This window comes from Mobula hypostoma, chromosome 24 (assembly GCF_963921235.1).
Source record: "Mobula hypostoma chromosome 24, sMobHyp1.1, whole genome shotgun sequence".
Classification (NCBI taxonomy): Eukaryota; Metazoa; Chordata; class Chondrichthyes; order Myliobatiformes; family Myliobatidae; genus Mobula; species Mobula hypostoma.
Genome location: NC_086120.1, coordinates 39,020,292 through 39,037,364, shown reverse-complemented (window position 1 = coordinate 39,037,364; position 17,073 = coordinate 39,020,292).

The window sequence follows — 17,073 nt, the reverse complement described above, 5'->3', positions numbered from 1 at the left end:
CCTTACTTTATGATTCATCAAAGCCTGGTAGTGAGGTACAGCAAGCAATTAACAAAGAGATGAGATAATTTTTTTTTATATCAAGGGTAATGAGTCAGAAGCCTTGAATATTTTTAGGCAGAGCTAGTTAGATTATCAACAAACAAGGGGAATAAGGGTGAGAAGTATAAGTTTACTGAGGTTGAGGTTACAAACGTACAGTATCAGCATGATCTTAAGTGTTGTGGCAGGTTTGAGGGACTGATTAACTTATTTCTGTCACTAGTCTCTGTATATAAATTCACACAGCAAACCATAACATTGAGGGGATTTTACAGGAAGAGTAAGTTGGAAAAAATTCTGAGAAGAATTTCATTCCCTGTCACTTGTGCTAAATATCCTGTGTAGTAACAGCTGCAAATTCCACTCTTCTTCCAAGATTTGAAGTAAAGTGGAATTTGCAGCTATTGGAATTGAATGTTGAAAGTATAACAGAACACAAAGTTCCTGTAACACTTAGGTTGGAATGCTCTTTCTGGATTTCAGTTCAGCATTTAACACTATTGTCCCACAGATCTTGGTGAACAACCTCTTCCTCCTCACTCACTCTGGCTCTGTCCACCAGAGAAAGCAGGATCTCCCAATGGCCACACATTTTAATTCCACATCCCATTCCCATTCTGATATGTCTATCCACGGTTTCCTCTACTGTAAAAATGAAGCCACACTCAGGTTGGACGAACAACACCTTATATTCCGTCTGGGTAGCCTCCAACCTGATGGCATGAACATTGACTTCTCTAACTTCCGCTTATGCCCTACCTCCCCCTCGTACCCCATCCATTATTTATTTATATACACACATTCTTTCTCTCTCTCTCTCCTTTTTCTCCCTCTGTCCCTCTGACTATACACCCCTTGCCCATCCTCTGGGTTTTTACCCCCCTCCCCCTTTTCCTTCTCACTGGGCCTCCTGTCCCATGATCCTCTCATATCCCCTTTGCCAATCAACTGTCCAGCTCTTGGCTCCATCCCTCCCCCTCCTGTCTTCTCCTATCATTTTGGATCTCCCCCTCCCCCTCCCACTTTCAAATCTCTTACTAGCTCTTCCTTCAGTTAGTCCTGACAAAGGGTCTCGGCCCGAAACGTCGACCGTACCTCTTCCTAGAGATGCTGCCTGGCCTGCTGCGTTCACCAGCAACTTTGATGTGTGTTGCTTGAATTTCCAGCATCTGCAGAATTCCTCGTGTTTACCTCCTCCTCACTATGCAGCTTTCTAACAGACAGACCTCAGTCGGGATGCACAATCACTCCTCCCTCCCTCCTCGTCATCCTCTACGAGGGTACCCCCCCCCCAAGGCTGTGTGCTGAGCCCATTGCTGTACACTCTGCTCACACGTAATGGCACAACCAAACACCCGAGCAATCACACTCTCAAGTTCGCCGATGACACAACAGTGGTGGGGCTCGTCACCAACAACGATGAGACGGCCTACAGAGAGGAGGTGGATGAGCCCGAGGCCTGGTGCCAGGCAACTAACCTCTTCCTCAATGTCAACAGGACAAAGGAGATGGTTACCGACTTCAGGAAAACTCACATCACTCATGCCCCTCTTCTAAATCGGTGGCACTGCAGTGGAAACTGTGAGCAGTTTCAAACTCCTGGGAGTGTACATCTCACATAAACCCTTGCAGTCAAGGAACACATTCTACACAATCAGGAAAGCTCACCAACACCTCTACTTTCTAAGGAGGCTGAAGACAGTTGGACTATGCACATCTATACTCATGTCATTCTACAGATATGCAGTAGAGAGCATCCTAACAGGCTGCATCTCTGCATGGTACGGACAGTCACAGCAGTGGACAGGAAGGCTCTACGATGGGTGGTCAACACTGCCCAACATTTCACCAGCACCAGCTTACCCAGCATTGAGGACATACAGTGCCTATAAAAAGTATTCACCCCCCCCCCTTGAAGTTTTCATGCTTTATTCTTTTACAACATTGAATCATAATGGATTTAATTTGGCTTTTTGACACTGATCAACAGAAAAAGACTCTTCTGTGTCAAAGTGAGAACAGATCTCTACAAAGTGATCTAAATTAATTACAAATATAAAACACGAAATTATTGATTATGTAAGAATTCACCCACCCCCATTTAATATGACACACCAAATCGTCACTGGTGCAGCCAACTGGTTTCAGAAGTCACGTAATTAGTTAAATGGAGATCTGTTTTTGGAGACCTGTGTGTAGTCAAGGTGTTTGAATTGACTGTAGTGAAAATACACCTGAAGGTCCAACTGCTGGTGATCCAGCTTCTGGCAAAAAAACTACACCATGAAGACAAAAGAATAGTCCAAGTAACTCCACAAAAAGGTTTCTGAAAAACGCAAGTCAGGAGATGGATACAAGAAAATTTCCACGTCACTGAATATCCCTTGGAGTACAGTTAAGTCAATCATCAAGAAATGGAAAGAATATGGCGCAGCTATATATCCTCCTAGAGCTGGCCATCCTCTAAAACTGAGTGGCAGTGGAAGAAGGAGACTAGTGAGGGAGGCCACCAAGAGACCTATGACAACTCTGGAAGAGTTACAAGCTTCAGTGGCTGAGATGAGAGAGACTGTCCCATACAACAACAACTGTTGCCTGGGTGCTTCACTGGTTGCAGATATATGGGAGAGTGGCAAAGAGAGAGCCACTGTTGAAAAACACTGACATGAAATCTTGGCTAGGGTTTGCCAGAAGGCTAGTGGGAGACTCTGAAGTCCCCTGGAACCAAAATTGAGCTGTATTGGCCATCAGACTAAACACTTTATTTGGCGAAAGCCAAACACTGGACATCATTAAAAACACACCATCCTTACCCCTTGAAGCAAGGTGGTGACTGCATCATGCTGTGGGGATGCTTCACTGCAGCAGGCCCTGGAAGGCTTGTGAAGGTAGAGGGTAAAATGAATGCAGCAAAATACAGGGAAATCCTGGAGGAAAACTTGATGCAGTCTGCAAGAGAACTGCGACTTGGGAGAAGATTTGTTTTCCAGCAAGACAATGACCCCAAGCATAAAGCCAAAGCTACACAGGAATGGCTTAAAAACAATAAAGGTAAAGACCTGGAGTGGCCAAGTCAGAGTCAGACATAAATCCAATTGAGAATTTGTGCTGGACTTGAAAAGGGCTGTTCATTTATGATCCCATGCAATCTTGCCGAGCTTGAGCAATTTTGCAAGGAAGAATGGGGAAAAATTGCAGTGACCTGATGTACAAAGCTGATAGAGACCCATCCACACAAACTCAAGGCTGTAATTGCTGCCAAAGGTGCATCTACTAAATACTGACTTGAAGGGAGTGAATGCTTATATAATCAATTATTTTGTGTTTTGCATTTGTAATTAATTTAGATCATACTGTAAGAGATCTGTTTTCACTTTGACATGAAAGAGTATCTTTCTGTTGATCAGTGTCAAATAGGCCAAATTAAAACCACTGTGATTCAAAGTTCTAAAACAGTAAAAGATGAAAACTTCCTGGGGTGGGGGGGGGGCGAATACTTTTTATAGGCATCCCCACAGCATGATGCAGTCACCACATTTCACGGTAGGGATAGTGTGTTTTTGATGATGTGCGGTGTTTAGCTTACGCCAAACATAGCGTTTAGTCTGATGGCCAAAAATGCTCAATTTTGGTTCCAGCTGACTTCAGGGTCTCCCACATGCCTTCTGGCGAACTCTAGCTGACATTTTCATGTGAGTATTTTTCAATAGTGGCTTTCTCTTTGCCACACTCCCATAAAGCTGCGACTGATGAGGCACCCGGACAACAGTTGTATGTGCAATCTTTCCCATTTCAGCCACTGAAGTTTGTAACTCCTCCTTCCAGAGTTGTCACAGGTCTCTTGGTGGCCTCTCACACTAGTCCCCTTCTTCCTCGGCCACTCAGTTTCAGAGGATGGCCTGTTCTAGGCAGATTTACAGCGGTGCCATATTCTTTCCATTTCTTGATGATTGACTTAACTGTACTTTATATACAGAAAGGTGCTGGAAAAGGGCCAGTAACATTATGAAGTTTGCTGCACTCCATTCATGCCAAGAAGCATCCACATCAGGACCACCAGACTCAGAAACAGTTATTTTCCCCAAGCAGTAAGACTGATCAACACCTCCACCCACTAAACCACCCGTCCACAACCCCAACTGTCACTAATTATATCCTGTCAGTCATCTTATTTACAGACGCTCCTGTGTCTAGGATCATTTTATGGGTATACAATCTGTGTACGTAAGATATTTTGTGTACGGTATTTATACCCATGTATTCTTTTTTTATTATTGTGTTCTTTATCTTACTGAGGTTTTGTTTTGTGCTGCAGCAGATTTGGACTAACAATTATTTCATTCTCCTTTACACCTGTGTATTGGAAAAAAACATTAAACTATCTTGAATAACACACATAGTGAAAGCAAACGAGTGAAAGTGTAGGCCTATTATTTAAACGGCAGATTAACAGCCGAAAGCTGCAAAACAGTGCACCCTGCTGGAGGAACAGGGATTCACAACTCTGTTTTGCTTTCCACTGTATATTGTTTCAGATCTTCCCTTGCAGACGCCTGATGAAGGGTCGCAGATACTTTTTGACTTGCTAAGCTTTTTTCCTGCGTTTTCTGCTTTTGTTTGAGATGTCCAGCATTATTTTCAATTCTCTCTGTTCTTACATTAATAAAATGTCTGAATTTTGGCGCTTGACTGTGAGATTATTGACAATTACTTTATACTTTATACTTTATTGTTGCCAAACAATTGGTACCAGAAGGTACAATCATCACAGCGATATTTGATTCTGTGCTTCACACTCCCTGGATTACAAATATTAAATATTAAAATTAATAAAAATAGTTAAAAATAATTAAAATTAGTAAATTAGTGCAGCGCGGCAGATTTAAAAGGGCAGACATCCTGCTTCGGGTTTGATTCGAAGAAGGAGTCTGAGAGTCTGAGTGGGAGTGCCGAGAAAGAGATTTTTGAAATTTTCGTTATTTTTTTTCTCCAACGGCTTTCTGAGAGGCGGGACTGCGCAGGCGTGTGACGTCGGGCAGTGCAGCGCGGCAGATTTAAAAGGAACAAAGCCTCATAGAGCGGGCAGCGTAGTTTGTGGGCGGCGGAGTGAGCCGGGAGCAGAGTGAAGACTTAAGGGCTTCGGCTCACCGGGCTTAGGCAGAAGCGGGCGAGGCGAGGAAGGTTTGACATTCATTTTCTGTTGCTATTTGAGGAGAGGGGCATTATGACTGTGAGGGCAGTTTGCTGTTCTCGGTGTCGGATGTGGGAGGCCCTGGAGTCTCCAAGCCTCCCGGACATCTACATCTGCGCCAAGTGCATCGAGATGCAGCTCCTAAGGGACCGCGTTACGGAACTGGAGCTGCAGCTCGATGACCTTCATCTGGTCAGGGAGAGCGAGGAGGTGATAGAGAGGAGTGGAAGGCAGGTGGTCACGCCGGGGCCACGGGAGGCAGACAAGTGGGTCACGGTTAGAAGGGGGAAGGGGAAAAGTCAGGTGATGGGGAGTACCCCGGTGGCTGTGCCCCTTAACAACAGGTACTCCTGTTTGAGTACTGTTGGGGGGGACAGCTTACCCGGGGGAAGTGACAGTGGCCGTGCCTCCGGCACAGAGTCTGGCCCTGTAGCTCAGAAGGGTAGGGCAAGGAAGAGGAGGGCAGTTGTGATAGGGGACTCGATAGTAAGGGGGTCAGATAGGCGATTCTGTGGACGCAGTCCAGAGACCCGGATGGTAGTTTGCCTCCCTGGTGCCAGGGTCCGGGATATTTCTGATCGTGTCCAAGATATCCTGAAGTGGGAGGGTGAGGAGCCAGAGGCCGTGGTACATATAGGTACCAATGACATAGGTAGGAAAAGGGATGAGGTCCTGAAAGGAGAATATAGGGAGCTAGGAAGGGAGTTGAGAAAAAGGACCGCAAAGGTAGTAATCTCGGGATTACTGCCTGTGCCACGCGACAGTGAGAGTAGGAATGCGATGAGGTGGAGGATAAATGTGTGGCTGAGGGATTGGAGCAAGGGGCAGGGATTCAAGTTTTTGGATCATTGGGACCTCTTTTGGCGCAGGCGTGACCTGTACAAAAAGGACGGGTTACACTTGAATCCTAGGGGGACCAATATCCTGGCGGGGAGATTAGCGGGGGCTACTGAGGTGACTTTAAACTAGAATGGTTGGGGGGTGGGAATCAAATTAAAGAGGCTAGGCGTGAGGAGGTTAGTTCACAACAGAGGGATGGGAACCAGTGCAGAGAGACAGAGGGGTGTAAAGTGAGCGTAGAAGCAAAAAGTACAAAGGAGAAAAGTAAAAGTGGCAGGCCGACAAATCCAGGGCAAGCATTAAAAAGGGCCACTTTTCAACATAATTGTACAAGGGCTAAGAGAGTTGTAAAAGAGCGCCTGAAGGCTTTATGTGTCAATGCAAGGAGCATTCGTAATAAGGTGGATGAATTGAAAGTGCAGATTGTTATTAATGATTATGATATAGTTGGGATCACAGAGACATGGCTCCAGGGTGACCAGGGATGGGAGCTCAACGTTCAGGGATATTCAATATTCAGGAGGGATAGACATGAAGGAAGGGGAGGTGGGGTGGCGTTGCTGGTTAAAGAAGAGATTAACGCAATAGAAAGGAAGGACGTAAGCCGGGAAGATGTGGAATCGATATGGGTAGAGCTGCGTAACACTAAGGGGCAGAAGACGCTGGTGGGAGTTGTGTACAGGCCACCTAACAGTAGTAGTGAGGTCGGAGATGGTATTAAACAGGAAATTAGAAATGTGTGCAATAAAGGAACAGCAGTTATAATGGGTGACTTCAATCTACATGTAGACTGGGTGAACCAAATTGGTAAAGGTGCTGAGGAAGAGGATTTCTTGGAATGTATGCGGGATGGTTTTTTGAACCAACATGTCGAGGAACCAACTAGAGAGCAGGCTATTCTGGACTGGGTTTTGAGCAATGAGGAAGGGTTAATTAACGATCTTGTCGTGAGAGGCCCCTTGGGTAAGAGTGACCATAATATGGTGGAATTCTTCATTAATATGGAGAGTGACATAGTTAATTCAGAAACAAAGGTTCTGAACTTAAAGAGGGGTAACTTTGAAGGTATGAGTCGTGAATTAGCTAAGATAGACTGGCAAATGACACTTAAAGGATTGACGGTGGATATGCAATGGCAGGCATTTATAGGTTGCATGGATGAACTACAACAATTGTTCATCCCAGTTTGGCAAAAGAATAAATCAAGGAAGGTAGTGCACCCGTGGCTGACAAGAGAAATTAGGGATAGTATCAATTCCAAAGAAGTAGCGTACAAATTAGCCAGAGAAAGTGGCTCACCTGAGGACTGGGAGAAATTCAGAGTTCAGCAGAGGAGGACAAAGGGCTTAATTAGGAAGGGGAAAAAAGATTATGAGAGAAAACTGGCAGGGAACATAAAAACGGACTGTAAAAGCTTTTATAGATATGTAAAAAGGAAAAGACTGGTAAAGACAAATGTAGGTCCCCTACAGACAGAAACAGGTGAATTGATTATGGGGAGCAAGGACATGGCAGACCAATTGAATAATTACTTTGGTTCTGTCTTCACTAAGGAGGACATAAATAATATTCCAGAAATAGTAAGGAACAGAGGGTCCAGTGAGATGGAGGAACTGAGTGAAATACATGTTAGTAGGGAAGTGGTGTTAGGTAAATTGAAGGGATTGAAGGCAGATAAATCCCCAGGGCCAGATGGTCTGCATCCTAGAGTGCTTAAGGAAGTAGCCCAAGAAATAGTGGATGCATTAGTGATAATTTTTCAAACCTCGTTAGATTCTGGACTAGTTCCTGAGGATTGGAGGGTGGCTAATGTAACCCCAATTTTTAAAAAAGGAGGGAGAGAGAAACCGGGGAATTATAGACCGGTTAGCCTAACGTCGGTGGTGGGGAAACTGCTGGAGTCAGTTATCAAGGATGTGATAACAGCACATTTGGAAAGCGGAGAAATGATCGGACAAAGTCAGCATGGATTTGTGAAAGGAAAGTCATGTCTGACGAATCTTATAGAATTTTTTGAGGATGTAACTAGTAGAATGGATAGGGGAGAACCAGTGGATGTGGTATATTTGGATTTTCAAAAGGCTTTTGACAAGGTCCCACACAGGAGATTAGTGTGCAAACTTAAAGCACACGGTATTGGGGGTAAGGTATTGGTGTGGGTGGAGAATTGGTTAGCAGACAGGAAGCAAAGAGTGGGAATAAACGGGACCTTTTCAGAATGGCAGGCGGTGACTAGTGGGGTGCTGCAAGGCTCAGTGCTGGGACCCCAGTTGTTTACAATATATATTAATGACTTGGATGAGGGAATTAAATGCAGCATCTCCAAGTTTGCGGATGACACGAAGCTGGGTGGCAGTGTTAGCAGTGAGGAGGATGCTAAGAGGATGCAGGGTGACTTGGATAGGTTGGGTGAGTGGGCAAACTCATGGCAGATGCAATTTAATGTGGATAAATGTGAAGTTATCCACTTTGGTGGCAAAAATAGGAAAACAGATTATTATCTGAATGGTGGCCGATTAGGAAAAGGGGAGGTGCAACGAGACCTGGGTGTCATTATACACCAGTCATTGAAAGTGGGCATGCAGGTACAGCAGGCGGTGAAAAAGGCGAATGGTATGCTGGCATTTATAGTGAGAGGATTCGAGTACAGGAGCAGGGAGGTACTACTGCAGTTGTACAAGGCCTTGGTGAGACCACACCTGGAGTATTGTGTGCAGTTTTGGTCCCCTAATCTGAGGAAAGACATCTTTGCCATAGAGGGAGTACAAAGAAGGTTCACCAGATTGATTCCTGGGATGGCAGGACTTTCATATGAAGAAAGACTGGATGAACTGGGCTTGTACTCGTTGGAATTTAGAAGATTGAGGGGGGATCTGATTGAAACGTATAAGATCCTAAAGGGATTGGACAGGCTAGATGCAGGAAGATTGTTCCCGATGTTGGGGAAGTCCAGAACGAGGGGTCACAGTTTGAGAATAGAGGGGAAGCCTTTTAGGACCGAGATTAGGAAAAACTTCTTCACACAGAGAGTGGTGAATCTGTGGAATTCTCTGCCACAGCAAACTGTTGAGGCCAGTTCATTGGCTATGTTTAAGAGGGAGTTAGATATGGCCCTTGTGGCTACAGGGGTCAGGGGGTATGGAGGGAAGGCTGGGGCGAGGTTCTGAGTTGGATGATCAGCCATGATCATAATAAATGGCGGTGCAGGCTCGAAGGGCCGAATGGCCTACTCCTGCACCTATTTTCTATGTTTCTATGTTCCTAAATATTAAAAATTTAAATTATAAATCATAAATAGAAAATAGTAAAATGGGAAGGAAGGTAGTGCAAAAAAACTGAGAGGCAGGTCCAGATATTTGGAGGGTACGGCCCAGATCCGGGTCAGGATCCGTTCAGCAGTCTTATCACAGTTGGAAAGAAGCTGTTCCCAAATCTGGCCGTACGAGTCTTCAAGCTCCTGAACCTTCTCCCGGAGGGAAGAGGGATGAAAAGTGTGTTGGCTGGGTGGGTCGTGTCCTTGATAATTCTGGCAGCACTGCAATTAACCAAAGAATGTAGATTTGAGAGGTCCATTATATACGTCTACTAATTTAAGCATTATGAAACTGAAAATCATTTTATTAAATTCAAAGGAAATTTATTACCAAAGTACGTACATGCCACCATATACTACCCTGAGATTCATTTTCATGCAGTCATTCAGAGCAGGTACAAAGAAACACAATAGAATCAATGAAAAACTACACACAAAAAAGATGGGCAAACAACCAATGTGGATAACAAGACAAACTATGCAATTATATAAAAAACAAATGTATAAATAAATAATAAACTATACTGAGGGCATGAGTTCTAGAGGCCTTGAAATTGGGTCTACAGGTAATGGAATCAGTGTTGAAGCGACTGAAGTTATCCCCTGTGGTTTAAGATGGTTGAGGGGTAATAACTGTTCATGAACCTGGTGGTATGGGTCTTGCGGCTCCTGTATCTCCTTCCTGATGACAGCAGTGAGAAGAGATCATCGCCTGGATGGTGGGTGTCCCTGATGATGGATACAGCTTTCTGGTGAATGTGCTCCTTGCAAATGAGCTCATTGGTGGGGAGGGCTGCGATGAACTGGGCTGTACCTACTACTTTTTGAAGGCTTTTCTGTTCAGAAGCATTGGTGTTTCCATGCCAGGCTGTGATGCAACTGGTCAGTATTATGCTCTAGACACTTCCATAGAAGTTTGTCAAAGTTTCAGCTGACATGCTGAATCTTCGCAAATCTCTAAGAAAGAAGAGGTGCTGCCATGCCTCCTTTGTAATGGTAGTTATATGCTGGGTGCTGCTTTCTAGTGGCAGCGCTCCTTGTAGATGCAAAAGCCGCAGAGAAATGCGTTAACACCACACACAAAACGCCGGAGGAATTCAGCAGGCCAGGCAGCATCTATGGAAAAGAGTGAACAGTCGACGTTTCAGGCCGAGATCCTTCATCAGGACTGGAAAAAAAATGAGAAGTTAAAGCAAGAAAGTGGAGGAAAGGGAGGAAGGTACAAGGTGGCTGGTGATAGATGAAACCAGGAGAGGGGGAGAGGTGAGTAAAGAGCTGGGAGTTGATGGGTAAATTAGATAAAGGGCTAGAGAAGGGGAAATCTGATAGGAGAGGGTAGACCACTGAAGAAATTAAAGTAGGAGGAGCACCAGAGTTTTACTTTTTTCTATAAAAACTGCCTAAGCTGCTGAGATTCCTCCAGCATTTTGTGTGTGGTGCTTGGATTTCCAGCATCTGCAGACTTTACTGTCTTAGAGAAATGCACACATTTTATAGCCGAATTTCTTTTCCATCTCTGTGTCATCAACACCTGTCACTGTAACCGCTCCAACAACATTTCTGTATCCATGACATGGGATAATGTGATTTATTGTGCAAAGTTTTTGTTTGGCACATGAAAGAAGAAGATGGAATGTTATCCCAGGAAGACCCATCACTGGACATAATGATTCCGATTCATTTAGTTATCACGTCTACATCGAAACACGCAGTGAAATACGCAGCTTGCGTTTCCAGCCCGCGTGTGTCGCTACACATTCTGACACCAACATGGCATGTGCACGGTGTTCCACAGAACAACACCAGCAACAGTGACAAAACAACAATGGCAAAACAAGCTGCTTTCCTCCCTCCCACCTATTCACACACACAGACAGTTCTCCCACCCCAGCACAGGCTGCCTCCGGGCCTCCAGCCTCCAGTGGACTTGAAGACGCACAGACAACGGACATTCGACCTCCCCTGATTCACAGACCTGAGCTTTGGCCATCAGGCCTCGACTTCCAGACTTCTGACCGACTGTCGGACTACGATCTTCAGTATCGACCCCAGGACTTGCCAACGATGGAATCCCAAACTTCAGGCCTTAACAAGTCCAGAGTTCATTCCTGGTACAACATGGTCTTCCCTGCACAATGCCAGCAAAAGGCAATAGCCACATAATTGAATTCCATACCTTCATCCTTTGCCTTTTCTAATACTGGCCCCTGAAATATAATTGTTCCTTAAATACTATCACGCTTTTTAGAATTGGTTCATGTGACTAATTCTTGGCTAAGGTTTCTGCAGGTTGGTTCAGAAATATTCCAGGGGTCTCAACAAAAACAATGTTGACTGGACTTAAAACCTGTGTCATTAGTTTAAATTGCAAACCACTCTCAATGTCATAAAGTGATAAATGTAGATATTGAGACTTGCCTCCAGCCCAGCCCTGAAACAACTGCCCATTAAACCAATAGCCATCGGAACCCCAGGATTATTTCCCTTTCCCCGGCCCTAACTATTTAAACACCTGATTCTCATCCATCTTCCATCTTTTTCAGAACTGTTAATCTCTGATTTTGCCCTCCCCCACCACCCCCAAGAAAGCTCCCTCCCTACAAGATTCAATACTGTAGGTCCCAATCCATCCTTCCAGACGCTGAACTCTGAGTCTTGCTCTTTCTCCACAAAATGCCAGTTCTCTTCCCCACATCTTCCCTCCATCTTCCCTCCATCCCAACATCCACTCACACACCTATCAGCCAAACAGCCAATTGTAAGGGGTTTCTTCTTTTATGTTACTGCTAAGGCTATAAAAATGGCTTCTCTGTGATGTTAACTGCTGAGACAGTGGTTCTCTCTAGCAGCTTGTTTGGGTTATAATTACTGATAATGAGAATTGTATTCATTTGAACATAGAATAGCACAGCACTGTACAGGCTCTTCGGCCCACAATGTTGTGCCGACCCTCAAACCCTGCCTCCCATACAACCCCCCACCTTAAATTCCTCCATATACCTGTCCAGTAGTCTCTTAAACTTCACTAGTGTATCTGCCTCCACCACTGACTCAGGCAGTGCATTCCACGCACCAACCACTCTCTGAGTAAAAAACCTTCCTCTAATATCCCCCTTGAACTTCCCACCCCTTACCTTAAAGCCATGTCTTGTTGTATTGAGCAGTGGTGCCCTGGGGAAGAGGCGCTGCCTATCCACTCTATCTATTCCTCTTAATATCTTGTATACCTCTATCATGTCTCCTCTCATCCTTCTCTCCAAAGAGTAAAGTCCTAGCTCCCTTAATCTCTGATCATAATCCATACTCTCTAAACCAGGCAGCATCCTGGTAAATCTCCTCTGTACCCTTTCGAATGCTTCCACATCCTTTCTATAGTGAGGCACCCAGAACTGGACACAGTACTCCAAGAGTGGCCTAACCAGGGTTTTATAGAGCTGCATAATTACCTCGCAACTCTTAAACTCTATCCCTCGACTTATGAAAGCTAACACCCCATAAGCTTTCTTAACTACCCTATCTACCTGTGAGGCAACTTTCAGGGATCTGTGGACATGTACCCCCAGATCCCTCTGCTCCTCCACACTACCAAGTATCCTGCCATTTACTTTGTACTCTGCCTTGGAGTTTGTCCTCCCAAAGTGTACCACCTCACACTTCTCCAGGTTGAACTCCATCTGCCACTTCTCAGCCCACTTCTGCATCCTGTCAATGTCTCTCTGCAATCTTCAACAATCCTCCACACTATCTACAACAGCACCAACCTTTGTGTCGTCTGCAAACTTGCCAACCCACCCTCCTACCCCCACATCCAGGTCGTTAATAAAAATCACTAAAAGTAGAGGTCCCAGAACAGATCCTTGTGGGACGCCACTAGTCACAACCCTCCAATCCAAATGTACTCCCTCCACCACGACCCTCTGCCTTCTGCAGGAAAGCCAATTCTGAATCCACCTGGCCAAACTTCCCTGGATCCCATGCCTTCTAACTTTCTGAATAAGCATACCAATTTGCTAACCAATTGGGATAGATGTTATTCTATCTTGTGTGTCTGTAAGCTATTGTTTTCCCAGGCTTTGGGCAGAAGGCGCGATGGGGACAGAGAAAGGAGACGTGATGCTGTAAGCGGGGCGGCGGAACGGACCCCGAGCGGGAGTCCGATACCCAGGGTCTTTGGCAGGGAGGGGAGACGAGGACAGACTCGTGTGGAGCGTTTGGTCGACCACCGAGGGTGGTCCCATTCAAGGGTCGGCGGAGCTCAGAGGACATCGAATGGTGGAGAGAAGACTCCGTTAATTGAGCTCCAACGGTTGTGCACGAAGTGGTTGAACTTTGATAAGTTTGGCGCCTTTTTTCCTTGTATATTGTATCTCTATGAATTACATAGTTCCAGTAAGATCTATAAAGTGTAATCATTTAATTGCATGTGGTGTACTGTCTGTTACTGGGCGTGGTGGGGTACATCACACAGCATCTACACAAATTTGATTACCCAGTTTGGCGGGGCCGAAGTCTGCTCCCCCCAGACGAAAGCGAGCCGAGTGAACCTGAGGCTTAACAGGGGGCTACACAATCTTCAATCTATCCTCTCAACTACTAATTGCTGAACCTCTTCTACTTTGTGGTCTTTCAATCCGCCATCTTTTGAAGAGAGTTGTTTTTCCTGGCATTCCATATATCAATAATCTTATCCTTCAAGCAACATAACTAAAACTAATTATCTAGTCTGTTCATGGGAGCTTACTGTGCACAATCCGAAACAACAATTCATCTGCTGGGGAAACTTAACGGGTTAAGAAACATCTATGGAGAGGGAAGGAAATTGCCTACATCTCGGGTTGAAAACCTGCATGTCTTGCATCCTCTGGTTGAAGAATTTCCTTTGTTACAACAGTGACTGCACCTTAGGAGCACTTCACCAAACTTAATACAGGTTGAAATGTGTTGAGATGGTGAAAGCTCATTTTCATAGTCATAGTCATAGTCATACTTTATTGATCCCGGGGGAAATTGCTTTTCATTACAGTTGCACCATAAATAATAAATAGTAATAAAACCATAAATAGTTAAATTATGCCAGGAAATAAGTCCAGGACCAGCCTATTGGCTCAGGGTGTCTGACCCTCCAAGGGAGGAGTTGTAAAGTTTGATGGCCACAGGCAGGAATGACTTCTTATGACGCTCTGTGTTGCATCTCGGTGGAATGAGTCTCTGGCTGAATGTACTCCTGTGCCCACCCAGTACATTATGTAGTGGATGGGAGACATTGTCCAAGATGGCACGCAATTTGGACAGCATCCTCTTTTCAGACACCACCATCAGACAGACCAGTTCCATCCCCACAACATCACTGGCCTTACGAATGAGTTTGTTGATTCTGTTGGTGTCTGCTACCCTCAGCCTGCTGCCCCAGCACACAACAGCAAACATGATAGCACTGGCCACCACAGACTCTTAGAACATCCTCAGCATTGTCCGGCAGATGTTAAAGGACCTCAGTCTCCTCAGAAAATAGAGGCAGCTCTGACCCTTCTCGTAGACAGCCTCAGTGTTCTTTGACCAGTCCAGTTTATTGTCAATCCGTATCCCCAGGTATTTGTAATCCTCCACCATGTCCACACTGACCCCCTGGATGGAAACAGGTGTCACCGGTACCTTAGTTCAAACCCCTAGCGTGCCTTCTTCATTTTTTTTCAATGTGATTGCTACACGCAAATAAGGCAGAAATTATAAACATGAAGAAGTCCACCGATGCTGGAAATCCAAAGCAACAGACACACAAAATGCTGGAGGAACTCAGCAGGTCAAGCAGCATCCATAGAAAAGAGTTAACAGTTGGCGTTTCGGGCCGAGACCCTTCTTCAGGACTGAGAAGGAAGGGGGAAGATGCCAGAATAAAAAGTGGGGGGGGGGGAGGCTAGCTGGAAGGTGATAGGTGAAGCCAGGTGGGTGGGAAAGGTCAAGGCTGGAGAACAAGAATCTGATATGAGAGGAGAGTGGACAATAGGAGAAAGGGAAGGAGGACAGGACCAAGGGTGAAGTAATAGGCAGGTGAGAAGAAGTGAAAGATCAGAGTGGGGAATGGTCGAGTTATTTGTTCACCAGAGAGAGAAATCAATATTCATGCCATCAGACGGAATATAAAGTGTTACTCCTCCACCCTGAGGGTGACCTCATCTTGGCACAAGATGAGGCCATGAAACAGGAATGGGAATCGGAATCAGAATGTTTTGCATCCAGGAAGTCCCGTCTGTGACGGATGATGCAAAGGTACTTGACCAAGTGGTCCCCCTATTTAAGACATGTCTCATCAAGGTAGATTAGTATATTGGTAGATTGGGAGCTCACTTATGCCCCCATTGGGAGCACCAGACACAATAGATGACTCCAGAAGATTTGCAGGTGAAGACATTTAATGGAATACAGCGGAAATTTTCCAAACTTTTTCCCTTCCAAGCAAAGCTTATTTTCCATCCAGCTAAATAATACAGTAGTTCTTTCAATCTTCGAATTACACTGCTCACAGTACTTTTTTTATTTGGAAAGAGCAACATGTATTATTAATCTCCTTACCTGGGATCTCTTTACAGCCAGGCAAGTAAGATGACACATCTTGAGTGTCAGTCTTTGTAGACAGGAATTTACAAAGGTAACAAAGGCCATGCAGCCATCACGTCTGTGCCATCTAAGTGAGTGATACCCTGCCTGATTCCATTTTTGAGGTCATGATATGTGCCGTTTGCCACTGGGAAACTTCAACCAGATTCTCAGGAATGGTTTCATAATTAGAGAGATTTTCCTTTGAAATTACATTAGTTTGTAAATGCGGTAAGTTTACTACATCCACCGTCCTTTCAAAAAGTAGGTTCCAACCTCCACCCTCCCTGCCCCACAACCCCACCACACTTCTAGGTGAAATTAATGTTTTCTTCTTACCCAGTGGTTTCATACTTCCCTCCTCAACCTGGAGAAGTGTGAAGTGGTTCACTTTGGAAGGTGGAATTGAAGGCAGATTACATGTTTAATGACGAGATTCTTAGTAGTGTGGAGGAACAGAGGGATCTTAGGGTCCACGTCCATCAATCCCCTCAAAGTTGCCATGCAAGTTGATAAGGTGGTTAAGAAGGCATATAGGTCTTCATTAGCCATTGGGTTTGAGTTCAAGAACTGTGAGGTGATGTTGCAGCTCTATAAAACCTTGGTTACACCACACTTAGAACAATGTGTTCACTTCTGGTCACCTCACTATAGGAAGGATGTAGAGAAAGTGCAAAGGAGATTGACCAGGAAACTGCCTGGATCAGAGGGCATGGTTTATGAGAATAGGTTCATCAAGCTAGGGCTTTTCTGTCTGGAGAAATGGGGAATAAGAATTGACTTGCTAGAGGTGTACAAAATGATAAGAGGCAGAGATCAAGCGGACAGCCAGAGGGCGGAAATGGCTAATATGAGGGGCATAAGTTTAAGGTGATTGGAGGAAAGTATAGGGGGGAATATCAGAGGTAAGTTTTGTATACAGAGTGGTGGGTCCATGAAACAACCCGCCATTTAAGAAACTCCTAGATAGGCACTGAGATGATCGAAAAATGGAATGCTATGTAGGAAGATAGGGTTAGATTAATCTTAGAGTAGGTTAAAAGGTTGACAATACAGTGCATTTAATATTTCAGTAATATTTGAGTGTAGCCCC